Raw genomic sequence first — 13,369 nt, forward strand, 5'->3', positions numbered from 1 at the left:
TCTGTGCTGCCTCCTCTCTCTCTGGGGCCCCCAGCCCCGTCCTTGTCAGGGTCCTGAGCAGTGCTTTGTGCTGCCTCCTTTCTCTCTGGGGCCCCCAGCCTCCGTCCTTGTGAGGGTCCCGAGCAGTGCTCTAAGCTGCCTCATATCTCTCTGGGGCCACCAGCCCCCATCCTATTCAGGGTCCCGAGCAGTGCTCGGTGCTGCCTCCTGCTCTCTCTCTGGGGCCTCCAGCCCCCGTCCTTGTCAGGGTCCCGAGCAGTGCTCTGTGTTGCCTCCTCTCTCTCTGGGGCCCCCAGCACCCCCCCTTCCTTGTCAGGGTCCTGAGCAGTGCTCTGTGCTGCCTCCTGCTCTCTGGGGCCCCCACACCATCCTCTTTCCGGGCCTGGCACCTCTGACTGAAGAGAAACTGAAGAGAAACTGAGGGCCATATTACCAAGGGCTAGTATCGCCGCTTTCTCGGCTGAAGAGCTGAGGGGGGAGCGGGCCCCCTTCATTTAATGAAGAGAGTGGGGCCCCCCGCACTGCGGGGCCTGTGGGGGCGTTTGGTACACCCCTGCCGTGCTTGTAGCTTTAATTCAGAAGAAATTGATTGGACAGTGGATCTAAGAGAGACGAGATTTGCTTAGTATCAAGTGGACATCTGGATAAAATATGTATTCTCTGGAAATGATCCAAACATAATCATTAGCACAGTGATAGCATGATTTGAGAAGGCCTTGTGCACACCCAGCAATTAAATACTTAATGTTGTAGTGTTGTTGTACAACAGTGTTGTATTGTTGATTATTTCAGTGATGATGTATATTTAGGTGAGGTCTGAAAGTCACATCATTTGTGACGTAAATAAAAGTGAATAGTAGGCTTATGGCTGCCAAACTAAGCATAATTGGAGAATTTCCATGGTTTTAGGTTTTGAATGTTAATCATATTTTTTCTTCATCTAAGGTAACAATAGTGTTTTGAGAACAAACAGAGAGGTGGAGACTAAATGAAATAGAAGTTAAACCAGTCCAGTGAAAGAAGACCAGGTGGAACTTCTCTGCCACCAATGCTCAAGCACCTATTATCATTTCATCATTCAGGAGATTTTGTTAGGGTATTTGATGTTATGTTATGTAGTTTCATTGTACATCTCGTTCCTATGCCTATGTCAACACACATGTTTCTATGGAGGTTTTGTGAATGTATTTCCTACATCTCTTTATACATATTATGATTGTGTAGCACCCATTAATATAATCTCTGCGACAAAATTATATAATGAATACAGTAGGTAATAAACATATATATTGCATTGAACAGAGAAGTGAAGTCTTTGAGACCCTTGCTACAGTTTCAATGACAATGTTACTTACTATACGGAAGGAGCTACAAATCTGAACTTCAAGTAGGCAACATTAATAAAAATTTGTATTTTCACTATAATTAAACATGAGCTAAATTCTTTCTCTTTAGGGTGGCAATAAATCACCACTGTCCTGAATAAATAACCAAATAAATCTTGGTATCCATATTTTTCTCCACTGCAATTTACTTTCAATCATTGCAGGCTAATATGACCCAAAATATATTGAAACCATTATACAAGACAGCGAATGAGTACATATTTTAGAGTTTTAGCCTAGTTTTTGCAGTTTAAAAAGGGATTCCTTTGGGAATGGAGACTGAGCAATGCCATTGATTTCCCTTGTAATATTTGACATACCTTATCACTAGTCTTGTTGGCTGACGGAGAGCGCGCCTCGGCATGCACAAACGACTGTGTTAATCCATAACGTAGTCTTATCAGTTCTCCGTCCTGTGCATGACTTCTAGAGGTCACTGAAGGCTTTGACACTTTTTGTCCTCAGGATCATTCACCCATGGGCTATATCCCATCTTTGCAGCCTCATCAAGTGTATTCAACCCATTGCAATGATGATCTGAATGCATGAGATGTGCTTTGTCTTTACTGGGTGGTGCACTGTACAGCATTGTTGTTGTGCCCATACAGTACTGTTGGATGCATTACTTACATGCCACCAGACAGGATTATTTAGGGTCCTTCCTGCGTTCTCCTGATACAGTTGTATACTGAGTGCACGAACTCTATGCATGTGCTTATGCAAGGGGTGGGATTTATGAGCTATGTTTAATGTAAGAGTGCCTTGGTGCTTTGTATTGCAAAGGGCGTAGTCAAGCACTCGCTATATCAGCTTAAGTGAGGGTGCCTGGGACAGATTTTACGGCTCTTCATAATTTTTAGCTCGGGCTCACAAATCATTTCTACTCCGAATGAGAAACTAATAAATAATAGAAGAATGAATTGCGCAGCTCTAGGATGGTGGACCAAAGAAGCTTACAATGGTGACAGAGAGAAGTTTTTAAAGTGGGAAAATATAAGGAGGGAAATGAAGTGAGCCAGCACGAAGGAAGGGAAAGAAGAATGTAAATAAGGAAAAAACAAAGCAAAGTTAAAAGGAAACAGGATAGATCATGGATACCAAAAAAGAATAGGCAGAAGTAAAGAAGGATGAAAAAAGGAATATTAAGGGAGAAGGAAGGAAATTAAAAAGTACGTTTGGAAAAAAGGGTAGTAAGAAAAAAAGGAAGGAATAAAAAAGATAAAGAGAAATAAGAAAAGCAGAAAATTAGAATTATGAATGAAGCTGTAAACGTATAATTTTGAAGACTTTCTGCAGACATTCCACAGGGATACAATTCTACAGGCCTTCATATAAAGGGTCAGGATCTTTCGATTTCCTTGTGACATTTCGTGCGGCTTAAAGTGGGGGTCTTGTATTTTTCTGGCCCCTCCCTTGTTGTGTAGTGTATGCACTGTAATATTTCCGACTGGTTAGATAGAGGATGCCTTTGTTTCCTCTTATAGATTAACAATATAGAGCAATGGCTTGGTTTATGAACAACAACAAAGGACAGTAATTGTGTTAGTGAGAGATCATAAAAGGTTCAGAAACCAGGATCCCAGTTCTAAGTTGGTGAGCTCCTGCCCGACGCAACTTGCAGTTCCCAACCCCAAACCATTTAGAGATAGAAACCACAGACTGAGCACCTGTGAAGCCTATACTGGATCCTTCAGTGCAGAGTGATTGGTGGGCAGCCGGTAGGGAACCTGTAGATCCGCCATATTTTCAACAGTTTTCAGGATGCAGATATTCCCTGCCTGGGTCCCACATGAGAGTTCTCGCTTACTCTGACCAGGAAAACCAACAATGGCCTCATGCACATAGAGAAATCTCCCTGAGAGTAAATGCTATTCTTTTTTTAATACATTTTAGAAACAAATTCCCACTTTGAGGCTTTATTTCTGAAAAGTAAAAAGAAATGCTAACCAGGCTACACCAACACGGTGGCCATTTGCTATACACATTTAGTGAATGTACTTCCACCTGGAAGAAGGGAGCACTCACACCAAAACAATGCATGCCTGCCTGCCAAGCAGCTCTCAAAATGGAGGTCCTTCACCAGGAAGGCGCAGATTAGGGAATAGGTGGGGAACTCTGTTAATCAGGCAGTCTAGCACAATGACCACCAGGGTAGATGATCTTCTACTTATTAAACTTTTCAACAGAAAAATTTAATTAGCACTTAACTATTTTCTAAATGAAGTGCAAATATATTTTTAAAGCATTACCATCATGTGTTCTTGTGTAGTGTCGATTATTTCAGTGGTAATGTGACAAGTCATGTCACCAGTGAAGCCATTGATGATGCATTTTAGGATGAGGTCATAAGGAACATCATTTGTGAGGTCACGAGCTGTCAATGTGGTGTTTAAGGCTGCCTAACTAAAAATAATTGATGAATATCCATGGTTTTTGTATTTTGAATGGTAATCACATCCCTTCAACTAAAACTGAGCTGCACCCAGTGAGGTGTCAACTCCGAGCTCAGCTTCCTTTTCCTCCAAAAAAATGTTATATGTTCTCTAGCTATACCCAAGGCTCGGCACATGACCTGGCCATACAATCTATGCCCGACCCACCATAGCAGCTCCGTTGGCGTTACCAATAATGCACATCTCATGTCATCTGTGACATCATTATGAGGTCAAGAGCAGTGCATGGTAGGTTGTTAACCCTACCTGATGCATTTCAGTGGTTTTTAGGTTTTTGCACTGACACCATGGCATCTCATTGGATATTTTAAGGAAATCTCAGTCTTAGCTATATTTCCAGAGGTAGGGCCATAGGGAAAGGTTACGTACACTCACATAGTCTACCAATTTGTGCACATATCTATAGTGGCAATAAAGACTAGAGTAAGTATGTGTCAGAACCCCTTCAGAGGGCCCCTGGGCACGCAGGGGTCCTGGGCCCAATCATGATGGTTAAGACCTCTTACTCCTGATGACACAGGGCCCGATCTAATATGGATCCAGAGCAACTCGGTCAGCTACCCCTTCTGCACTTGACTCTCAGTGGTAGCTGTGGACTAACAGTCAAAGTCCAATCAAAGTCCAGTCAAATATTGTTGTAAGCAATAAAACTATCCCCTTGAGACCGGGTTCTAGTGTTTGTCAGGCAAATCCCTGTCCCACCCTCTTCCTTGTAATGGGGTTGGGAGTTTTCCCCATTCTTTGGTGGCCCCAATCAGGGAATGCTCACTAGTAGGCTGTACTCAAGAGTTCCCCTTTGACTCTTAGGAATTTGCCAAAAGTGGCTATGGCACCTCAGCACCTTCATGCAGCGAGTCCCCTGGGACCCAGCTGGCCCAATTCAAATCTTACTCATTCCTGCAAATACACACAGATAATGGACGGAATGCAGAGTCAATCAAACATTCACCCCAGTCAATAGATCTGAGTTAAATCCATTGTTCTTTTGCTCACTATGCCACCCCAGTTTAGAACCAGCCATATGCAAATCAGTCTTGAGCCTGTGCCTCATGGGGACAGTCCAGACTGAACTGTCAAGCCAGGAAACAAGCATCCTGGCATCACCCCTCATCAGCCAGGCTAGCTGCAGCACGGAAGCATTCATTGTGTCAGCGGGTGCCTTGACTGTGGGCTCTTGAAAGCTCTGATCCTGTTCGGTGAAGTCAGTCAGGTGCAGGCTCTTTCATGCGTGGTGCTTTTGACTTTCCCTAGTGATTCAAGATGCTCACAGTTTGCATAAATGCTGTAAGTCAGTCTTCCCCACATGGGAGGGTTGGTTTTCTAGCTCCTGACCAAAACCCAATGAGGGTGCGACATCTTCCTCTTCACCTTCCAAGGTCCTTGGGGGTCAATCAGATGCAGATCTTGATGCACTGGGCTCAACCAGTAGGTTGCAGCCTCACTTCTGTCCCAGGCAACGGCCCAAACTCTTCCGCATTTAGTACAGGCAACCCCTCTTGGCGTACAGGGTTGCCGCTGTACCTATGGACACAATACAGATTCCTCTGGTGCAATCAGCAACATCACTGTGACCCCACCTTCAATACAGGTTCACCGCTAAAGCATTCATGAGGCCTGGTGTGCTGATCGCACAATTTCTTCAACGGTGGCCCCCTCTGGCATGTAGGCTCACCACAATGAGGCAGTACAGGATTGGAACTCCCGCCCAGTGCCTGATGCATGACTGAGTCCACAGCGGCCCTCTACTGGCATATGGGGGGTCATTGAATCTATCATGCATATTGGCAATGACCCAATCGGTGCAGAGACATATCCTCATACCTGTCACTGCAAGTCCTCTAAGTAGGGCTCTCACTGGAACTCGCTCCCTCAAACTCTCTCTTCTCTTCCTCATAGGGCACACTGGTCTAGGCAAGCATGCCGGCGCTGGTGCTCTAGGCAGGTGGTCTTGGATTCTATTGGTAATGTCCCCTCACCCAGCATGGAGACTTGGCGCTCAGTCCTGATCACAGCCATAAGTCTTGTAGATCTTCCACTTCTCATTCAGCCCGTCTGCTTGCTTGGCAGATAACTAATTGTGTGGTCTCAACCTCCCTTTCTTATTGCCCAATTCCAGACACTAAGGGGCCCACTATGATGTGGTCTATCGGGCAGCATCTTAATGGGCCCTCTTAGTTTCCTTTCTAAACCTCTCCTTATAATGGAGGCGATCGGAGGCGCTCAGAAAAGAAACCAGCCGGTCCTTCCAGCTGGTGGAGAAGAGTGGCTCAGTGGTTAGAGGCGGCAGACCCGGAAGCTGAGATCGGCTGTGGACCAGGGTTCGATTCCCCGCCTCGGCGGGTCTCGGGCTCAAAAATTCCATGGAGTGGTGCCTATTCGACTCACGGGGTCACACTCTGCGACTCTGGGCAATAGCTTGCTTAATCTCCACTACGGCCCCTCGCGGCGGGATGCCTGGCTTTCGCCTTGTGGATACCCGGCTGGGATATCTCACAGGGGAATACCAGGACGGGTTCCCTAAGCAAGCGCCTTGGGACCCCTGGGTTAAAGTGCGCTATATAAATCGAAACACATTTACATTTACATTTACATTCCGGCTGGCATCCAACGGGCTCAGAGAGCCTGTCCGCCAGTCGGAAGCCAGACAGTAATCTCAAGGGTGGGCCTTTACGCCCTTGAGATTACGATGAAGGTTTCCGACATGGTTTCCATGCTAGTCTGTCCGGTATGGAAACCATGTCAGAAAGCATGTTTGGGGTCCACAGAAAGGCCTCCTTTGGTATATGGCTCCCGTTGGAGGCCAAGGGGGCACCTACAGTGCCCCCTTGTTGATCCCTGCACCTTGTAGCAAGCACCTTGCGATGCCTTCCACGGGGTGCAGGGATGAACTGCACCTCCCATTTCACTATAGGAGCATGCATTATGGCCGGTTTATGGCCGTAATGTATGCTCCCATTGTGAAATATAGGAAAGTGACTGAACAGTGTTCGACGGCATCCTAATGAGGCGGTTGGGACCACTGACTTGGTGCCGGTTAGTCCCAGGACCAAGTCTGTGTCAGGCTGAAGGAATTCTGCCATAATCGACAACAGGCCCTAAATGTGTTTTTGAAGTTTTGTGTTGGGATTCTGTTCACTTTTTTCTCTTCTGTCACAGCAGGAAAGACTACGAAGCTGATTGTCCCAGTACACACATGCCATGGAAGTGACTAGAGTTCACACCTGGATGTCAGCCACAATGACATGTGCATCAAAAGGTTAATCCGGGTCTCCCAGACCTACTCTTTCAACCCATCTCCTTCCTAAGATGTATCCATGACCCTTTCTTGTGATCTGTCACTGAATCAACGAACACCATTTTGAAGTGTAAAGGAGAGTCTATTTTCTCCCTTCCTCCTATGTGCCCCACCCAGCTCACAGGAATGCTGCAATACACAAATCTATCTGGGGGATTCCTCGACTCATGTCTTCACCAGGCAGTCCTGGGCTTTCAAAAGTGGAGCCCAGGGTTATCCATGTAATATACCATTGTTTGCACACTTGCACTCATTGGACATACACAATACACATACTGTCCAGCACTGTTACCTCCATGTAATGTGCCACCACAGACACATACATTTAGCACTAATATTCCATCTGCGTGCTCTGTTTAGTACTGTAGCTTTTCTGTATTGTACCAGGGTGTGCTATTTACAAACATACACACTTTCAGCATGTACACTCATCAGGTGTGTGCTGCACAATACTTCATCTTCATCTTCATCTTCTGCACTTTACGCAAGCACATATACACCCACCACATGCTTTCACTGAATACACATGGGACAGCACTACATCTCTCATGGAATATTCCTCACAGGCATACATACATTCTGTAAATGCACTAACCATACATGTACTGCACAGCACTGCTCAATCCCTGTGCTGTACCCTTTCCAAGCACACATCCATCCACTGCAGAGTCACTACTCCTGTTCTGCACAGCATTCTACATCAACCTGATGTGGACCAAAGGTTTATTAAGCACACAGGAGCATAACTTTCATAAGCTGAGTGAGACTGTAAGCCTCGCTCCAGTGGCATAGGGTCAAAAGGACCTGTTCACTACTACTGATTTCTACACAGTATGCTGCGCAATCAAGTTCACGCTGCTTAACTCTTGGAGAAGACAATAGCCTTCCACCGCTATGCGGGTAGTGCTTTGGGGGCCCATCTTGGTTCAGAGGACTTGAATCCATGAGACTGTCCTATGACATGCCTAGGACAGCAAACATCAGCATTAGAGCTCCAGACACCAGTACTGTGGGGCATGTAGGGCAGGGGTACATGTCCTCTACCATGCAGAGGGCTTTTCCATCCCAACAGTATGCATTATGGAGCAAATGTAAAAATACTAAACCACTCTCAGGTTTAAAGAGCTGTAATGAAAGAGTTTTTTTTTACGTAGAAAGCTGGAGATGGAGTACAAAATGAAACAAAATGATTTAAAGCACATCAGCAACACTTTGGTCTTTCAAGGCAAACAATCCATCTGTGTGGGTGTTTCTAACAACTAGATTTCAGGGAACTGTAAGAATTGGGTTGTTGGTTGACTGGGTTATGAGCCCTGGTCAAGCAGCAACCACAATCCTTGCCAGGGTAAGGAACAAGCAAACCCCAAATTAACCTGTGTTCAACCCCCTGGTTGCTTGGCACAGAACAGTCAGGCTTAACTGAGTGACAATGTGTAAAGTATTTTTGAAACACTTCAAACAGTAACACAGTAAAAACACACCACAAAAAGGAGCCCACAGAGTTAGGAGAATAGAGTAATTTTTAATAAATAAATCGAGACCAAAACTCCAATTGGTAGAACCTGAGATATTGGATTTTAAAGGTTTTTAAAGTAAAAAGAAGTGGGAATATGGTGATGTTGGACCGGGACAAAGTCATAACTTCAGGCTGACGGTGATTGAGAGGGGGAAGGGGACGGCTACAGGGATCTAGTTAGGCCAGATGAACAAAAGTATTTTCAATCCTGGTTTGCGAAGCGTTGCGTGGACCCATGCTGAAGATGCATCGAGCAGCTCAGGCGATACGTTGGTTCCGAGATCCATCGAGGCTAGGGTGTGAAGTTCTGTTGCATCGGCGTCCTGGATTCCAGGATTCCATTGATGGGGTTTGCGATGTGAAGTCCAGTGTCAGCGATCCGACACGTAGTCAGGACAATGCATCGGTTCTGAAGAGTTTCAAAGCTGTAATGAGGAGTAAGGTGGTGTTGCTGAGTCTGCTGCGACCAGAGATGCGAGGGCCTGTGCCACAGATGCATCATTCACTGACGGTTCTGAAGGAGATGCTGGCTGTGGTGGATATAAGAGTCTTTGTGATGGGTCCAATCAATGAAGAAGCAGCTATCCGTTGGTCCTGCTCATTTGTGTCATGCAGCAGAAGAGACACGTTGGTTTTTATTGATCCCCAGGCTCGCAGAGCACTTCAGGCCGACTTTCAAGGGTACAGCACTGGGGTGTCACCTCTTGGCAGGTTAGACTCACAGATGGCAGAGTCCAGGAGCAGACGCAAGGTTGCTGTAAGCCTGATATGTTTTAGGCTTCAGATAAGGAGGCCAACCAACTAGCCCTTGGAGTCACTCTGTGTTCTGGTTTCAAGAGATGCAATTCCAATCCTTCTGATCCAGGCAGGAGGGCAGCAGGTCAGCACAGCAAAGCAGGAGTGCAGCAGAATGGCAGTATTTCAACAACAACACAGCAGTGGCTCTTCCTTACTCAGTATACACAAGTCCAGAAGTGTACTGAAGTAGTAGTATTTCTCCGTTATACCCTGGTGCTCATGTGACCAGAGACAGGCTGCAGGCCCCAAATGGTTAAGGCAAGAAAGGCCAACTGTCTAAAGCCCAACTGCCAACTACACCCAGTCATGTGACCAGAGACAGGCTGCAGGCCCCAAATGGCTAAGGCAAGAAAAGGCCAACTGTCTAAAAGTGGTATTGTCAGAATTGCAATTTAAAATCCGACTAAATCATAAATTTGGATTTAAAATTGTGATTCCAGAGACACCAAACATCAAACGGTTAGCTCTTCCCATTTAGAAATTACACTTATAAAATCTAATATGACAACTCCAATGTTATCCTATAGGATAGCTAGACCTTGCAGTAGTAAAATAAAGTACATGTCCTACTTTTTAAATACATTGCACCCTGCCTCCTGGACAGTCCAGAGCCAACCCTAGAAGTGAATTATATGTATTTAAAAGAAAGGTTTGGGCTTCGGAAAAGGTTTACTTTCCCAGTGTTGTGTAGTTCTCACTAATCTGTAGGATCTGCGCATGGGTTGGACAACATAAGCTTTTGTTGAGGTACCTAGACTGATTCCAAGCACCAACATATGCCCTCCTAACCTAGACAAGGAGCTAATGGTTTCTGGCTACCATTGAACATCACAATCCTGACCCCCCAGGATCATGGTAACAGATCAGAACCCTTTCAACTCAGTCACTCATGGTCTTTCTGTTCTCAGAGAAATATACAAAGAATATACAGTAGGATGTTTTAAATCTACTTATTGAACCAACTTTATTCTTTTATAAATATAAAATACATGTGCTGCGATAATCAGTAGACAGAAGCAAATAAAGTGATTACAAGCACCAAAAGAGTAAATAGCAGATATAGTACCACCTTTGTGCTAAGACAGTGAATATATGCAGGAATATATGCAGGCATATAAGACAAGGTAGTCTTATATGCAATCCCTACTCTGTGTGTGTCTACAGTGTGTCTAGGTGTAGAGCCAAGAATCTCCCTCAAGGGATGATCCAACCTCATTACCTGGCGAGAGTAAATGTAGGACCCCGTCCTAGTCACCAACTGGACACCCCTCATGGAGATGTCAGACAACTGCATGGTGAAGTCTCAGCATGCAGGGACCCTGGGTGTCAGATGAAGTGCCTCCTCTGCTAATCTTATGAGATGCTTATTATTTATAATTAAGGCTCCCTGTTTTCCGTTTTTCCTGATTTTTACCGATAAATACAGACAGAAAACCATTATTTTCTTGTCTGTGTTTATTTTTAAATCTGGAAGGATAAAAACGGAAATTGGGTGCTTTTTGAGTGATTCTAAATTCACGTTGCCATGAGTGCCAGACCAATAACTGTGTGGATTGAGAAGTACGCGGTTTAAAAAACAAGAGTTTTATTAAAGAGGCTTAAACAGCAGATATGCACAAGGTTGATACTGAAATGTGCATATTTTCATATAAGTGCATTGATTTATCTTCTGCGGGGGTTCATGTCACTGAAACCTGGCAGGCATTCAAACATGACTGTTTATTTATTAGTTAAATTGATGTGTAAATATACAATTTTCAACTATATATTTTTCACAAAACCCATAATAAATATGGATAAATAGATAAATTCGATAAAAAATTAAATATGGATGAATACAGATGGAAATGTAAAAAAATATAAATATACCATAAAACAGTGAGCCCTATTTATCATAAATAACATCCTTGCGATGTACATATAGATTAGCAATGTTATGGATATGTAGATAGCCCTTTTGCCCCATTGATTAAGATAGTATGACATTTGTACATTGTGCCTACAGGCTTTAAACTTGGTGTTCGAGGCATTGTGATAATTTGATGTGACGCCAGATGTACGAACAGATGAAGTTTCAGAGAAACTAATCCAACATTCTCAAACATGAATATGAGCAAAAGGTCACAGTAGTAATTTATTGTGCAGAAAGAGGACAATGTAAGAAAATGTTCAGCTAAGTTACATGAGCCTAACCTGGGCACAAAACACCAGGTTAAAATGGCAGTTTAAAACTGCACACACGCTCTGCAATGGCAGGCCTGAAATATGTTTAAAAGGCTGCCTAAGTAGGTGGCATAATCAGTTCTGTAGACCCACTGGCAAACTTTTATGTACAGGCCCTGTGCACAGGTATTGCCACCCTACCTGCTTCGTTGCTACCCCCACGGTGCGGAAGAATTCTACGCGTGCGCGGTTCGGATGGCCTCCGCCCATCCTCCACACTAGGGACTTAAAAGTAAATTAAATATAACAATTGTGGCTATGACACTATTACCTCGTTTACAGGAGAAAGTACAAGCACTTTAGCACTTGTGGTAAAGTACGCAAAGTCTTAATGCCAGCAAAACAAGTTCAGAAATAGCGGACGAGGAAGGCAAAAAGTTGAGGTGAAGACCACTCTAAGGCTGATAGGTCTAACTGGTACATTTCAACCACAATAAAGTAGAGTCAAATTTCTCACTAGTAAAGAAACCACATGCGCGTGAGAAGTGAGTTCTAGGTTAATAAGACAGAGACATGAGTAAAAGTACACATGAGGTATGCTTGGTTAGCTGTATACTGCTTCCCACAACAAGTCACAACTACAGAGACTTACCTACTTCGACCAACCTAGACTGCAAATTAAAATGTTTACCTTAATATTTCACAGATCTCAAACTGAACAGCTTCTCATCAAAAACAACATAAAACACTTTCTGCAATGCTATCAGCCCCAGACGTACCATACTCCCATTCACAGAAGCACTTCACCAACAGTTAACAAAGTACAATTATACCCTGTACAGCAAGAAGTCTACCAAGACATCAAGACCCCAAGAAGACCACCTGACACAGATGATATAGGGTGGATGGGGAGTCAAATGGCACTGTAGCGTCTTCTCAGCTGGCCTACCCGCCAATGACACAGAGCTAAGTAATACAAATCTTTATTCGGCTGTGTGTAACTGCGTACTCAACATTCTGTAGCAACTTTCACTGCAATACACTTTATTCATTACGTCATAGCTCTGCAGAGTTCATCAGGAACCAGAAGTGTTCCATAACTGTTAACATGTAAGGCACTACATCTCCCCCTCTGTTAAAACAAAAGGTTACCAATTTTACAAAAGATATACACATGTATATATTTAAGTGTCTTCAAATAATCTCTTTGGTGCTGTAATCTTTAGACGTGACTATGTCGTGCGAAATTGGGACCTGCAACCATCATGATCCAAGATCTGCCGGGATGGTGAAAAGGCAGCAGCGTTCACTGGTGTGGTGTGTTATATCCCTTGTTTTAGTTTTCTCCAAATTTATGTTGCATCTAGAGAAGACAGATCCAGCCTTGTATGTTAAAGAAGATTTATTCTTAAGAACAAGTACAGCTCTCAAACTGCCAGAGTGTCACTCTGTCAAGCTCCAGTCTCAATTGAGCAGCAAGAGCCCCAGCATTCCAATATTGCTAAGCAACAATGACATACATAGGAATGGCCTGTAGCAAAACATCTTAAAAGAAAACACAATATAAACCAGATAAACACTAGGGCAGATAAACTAAAGAAAACTAAAACAAGGGATATAACAGTTTCAGAATCAGTCTCTCCTTCACCATGGAGAACTATGAATCAAACGCCTTAAGTGAGAAGAGTCTCTGGTAATAGACTTCACAGAGCACTGGGCAGTCACCATATGTTCTTTGCTTGACACTACCTGAAAATGT

Source organism: Lissotriton vulgaris, chromosome 1_1 (assembly GCF_964263255.1).
Source record: "Lissotriton vulgaris chromosome 1_1, aLisVul1.2, whole genome shotgun sequence".
In the NCBI taxonomy this organism is placed as follows: domain Eukaryota; kingdom Metazoa; phylum Chordata; class Amphibia; order Caudata; family Salamandridae; genus Lissotriton; species Lissotriton vulgaris.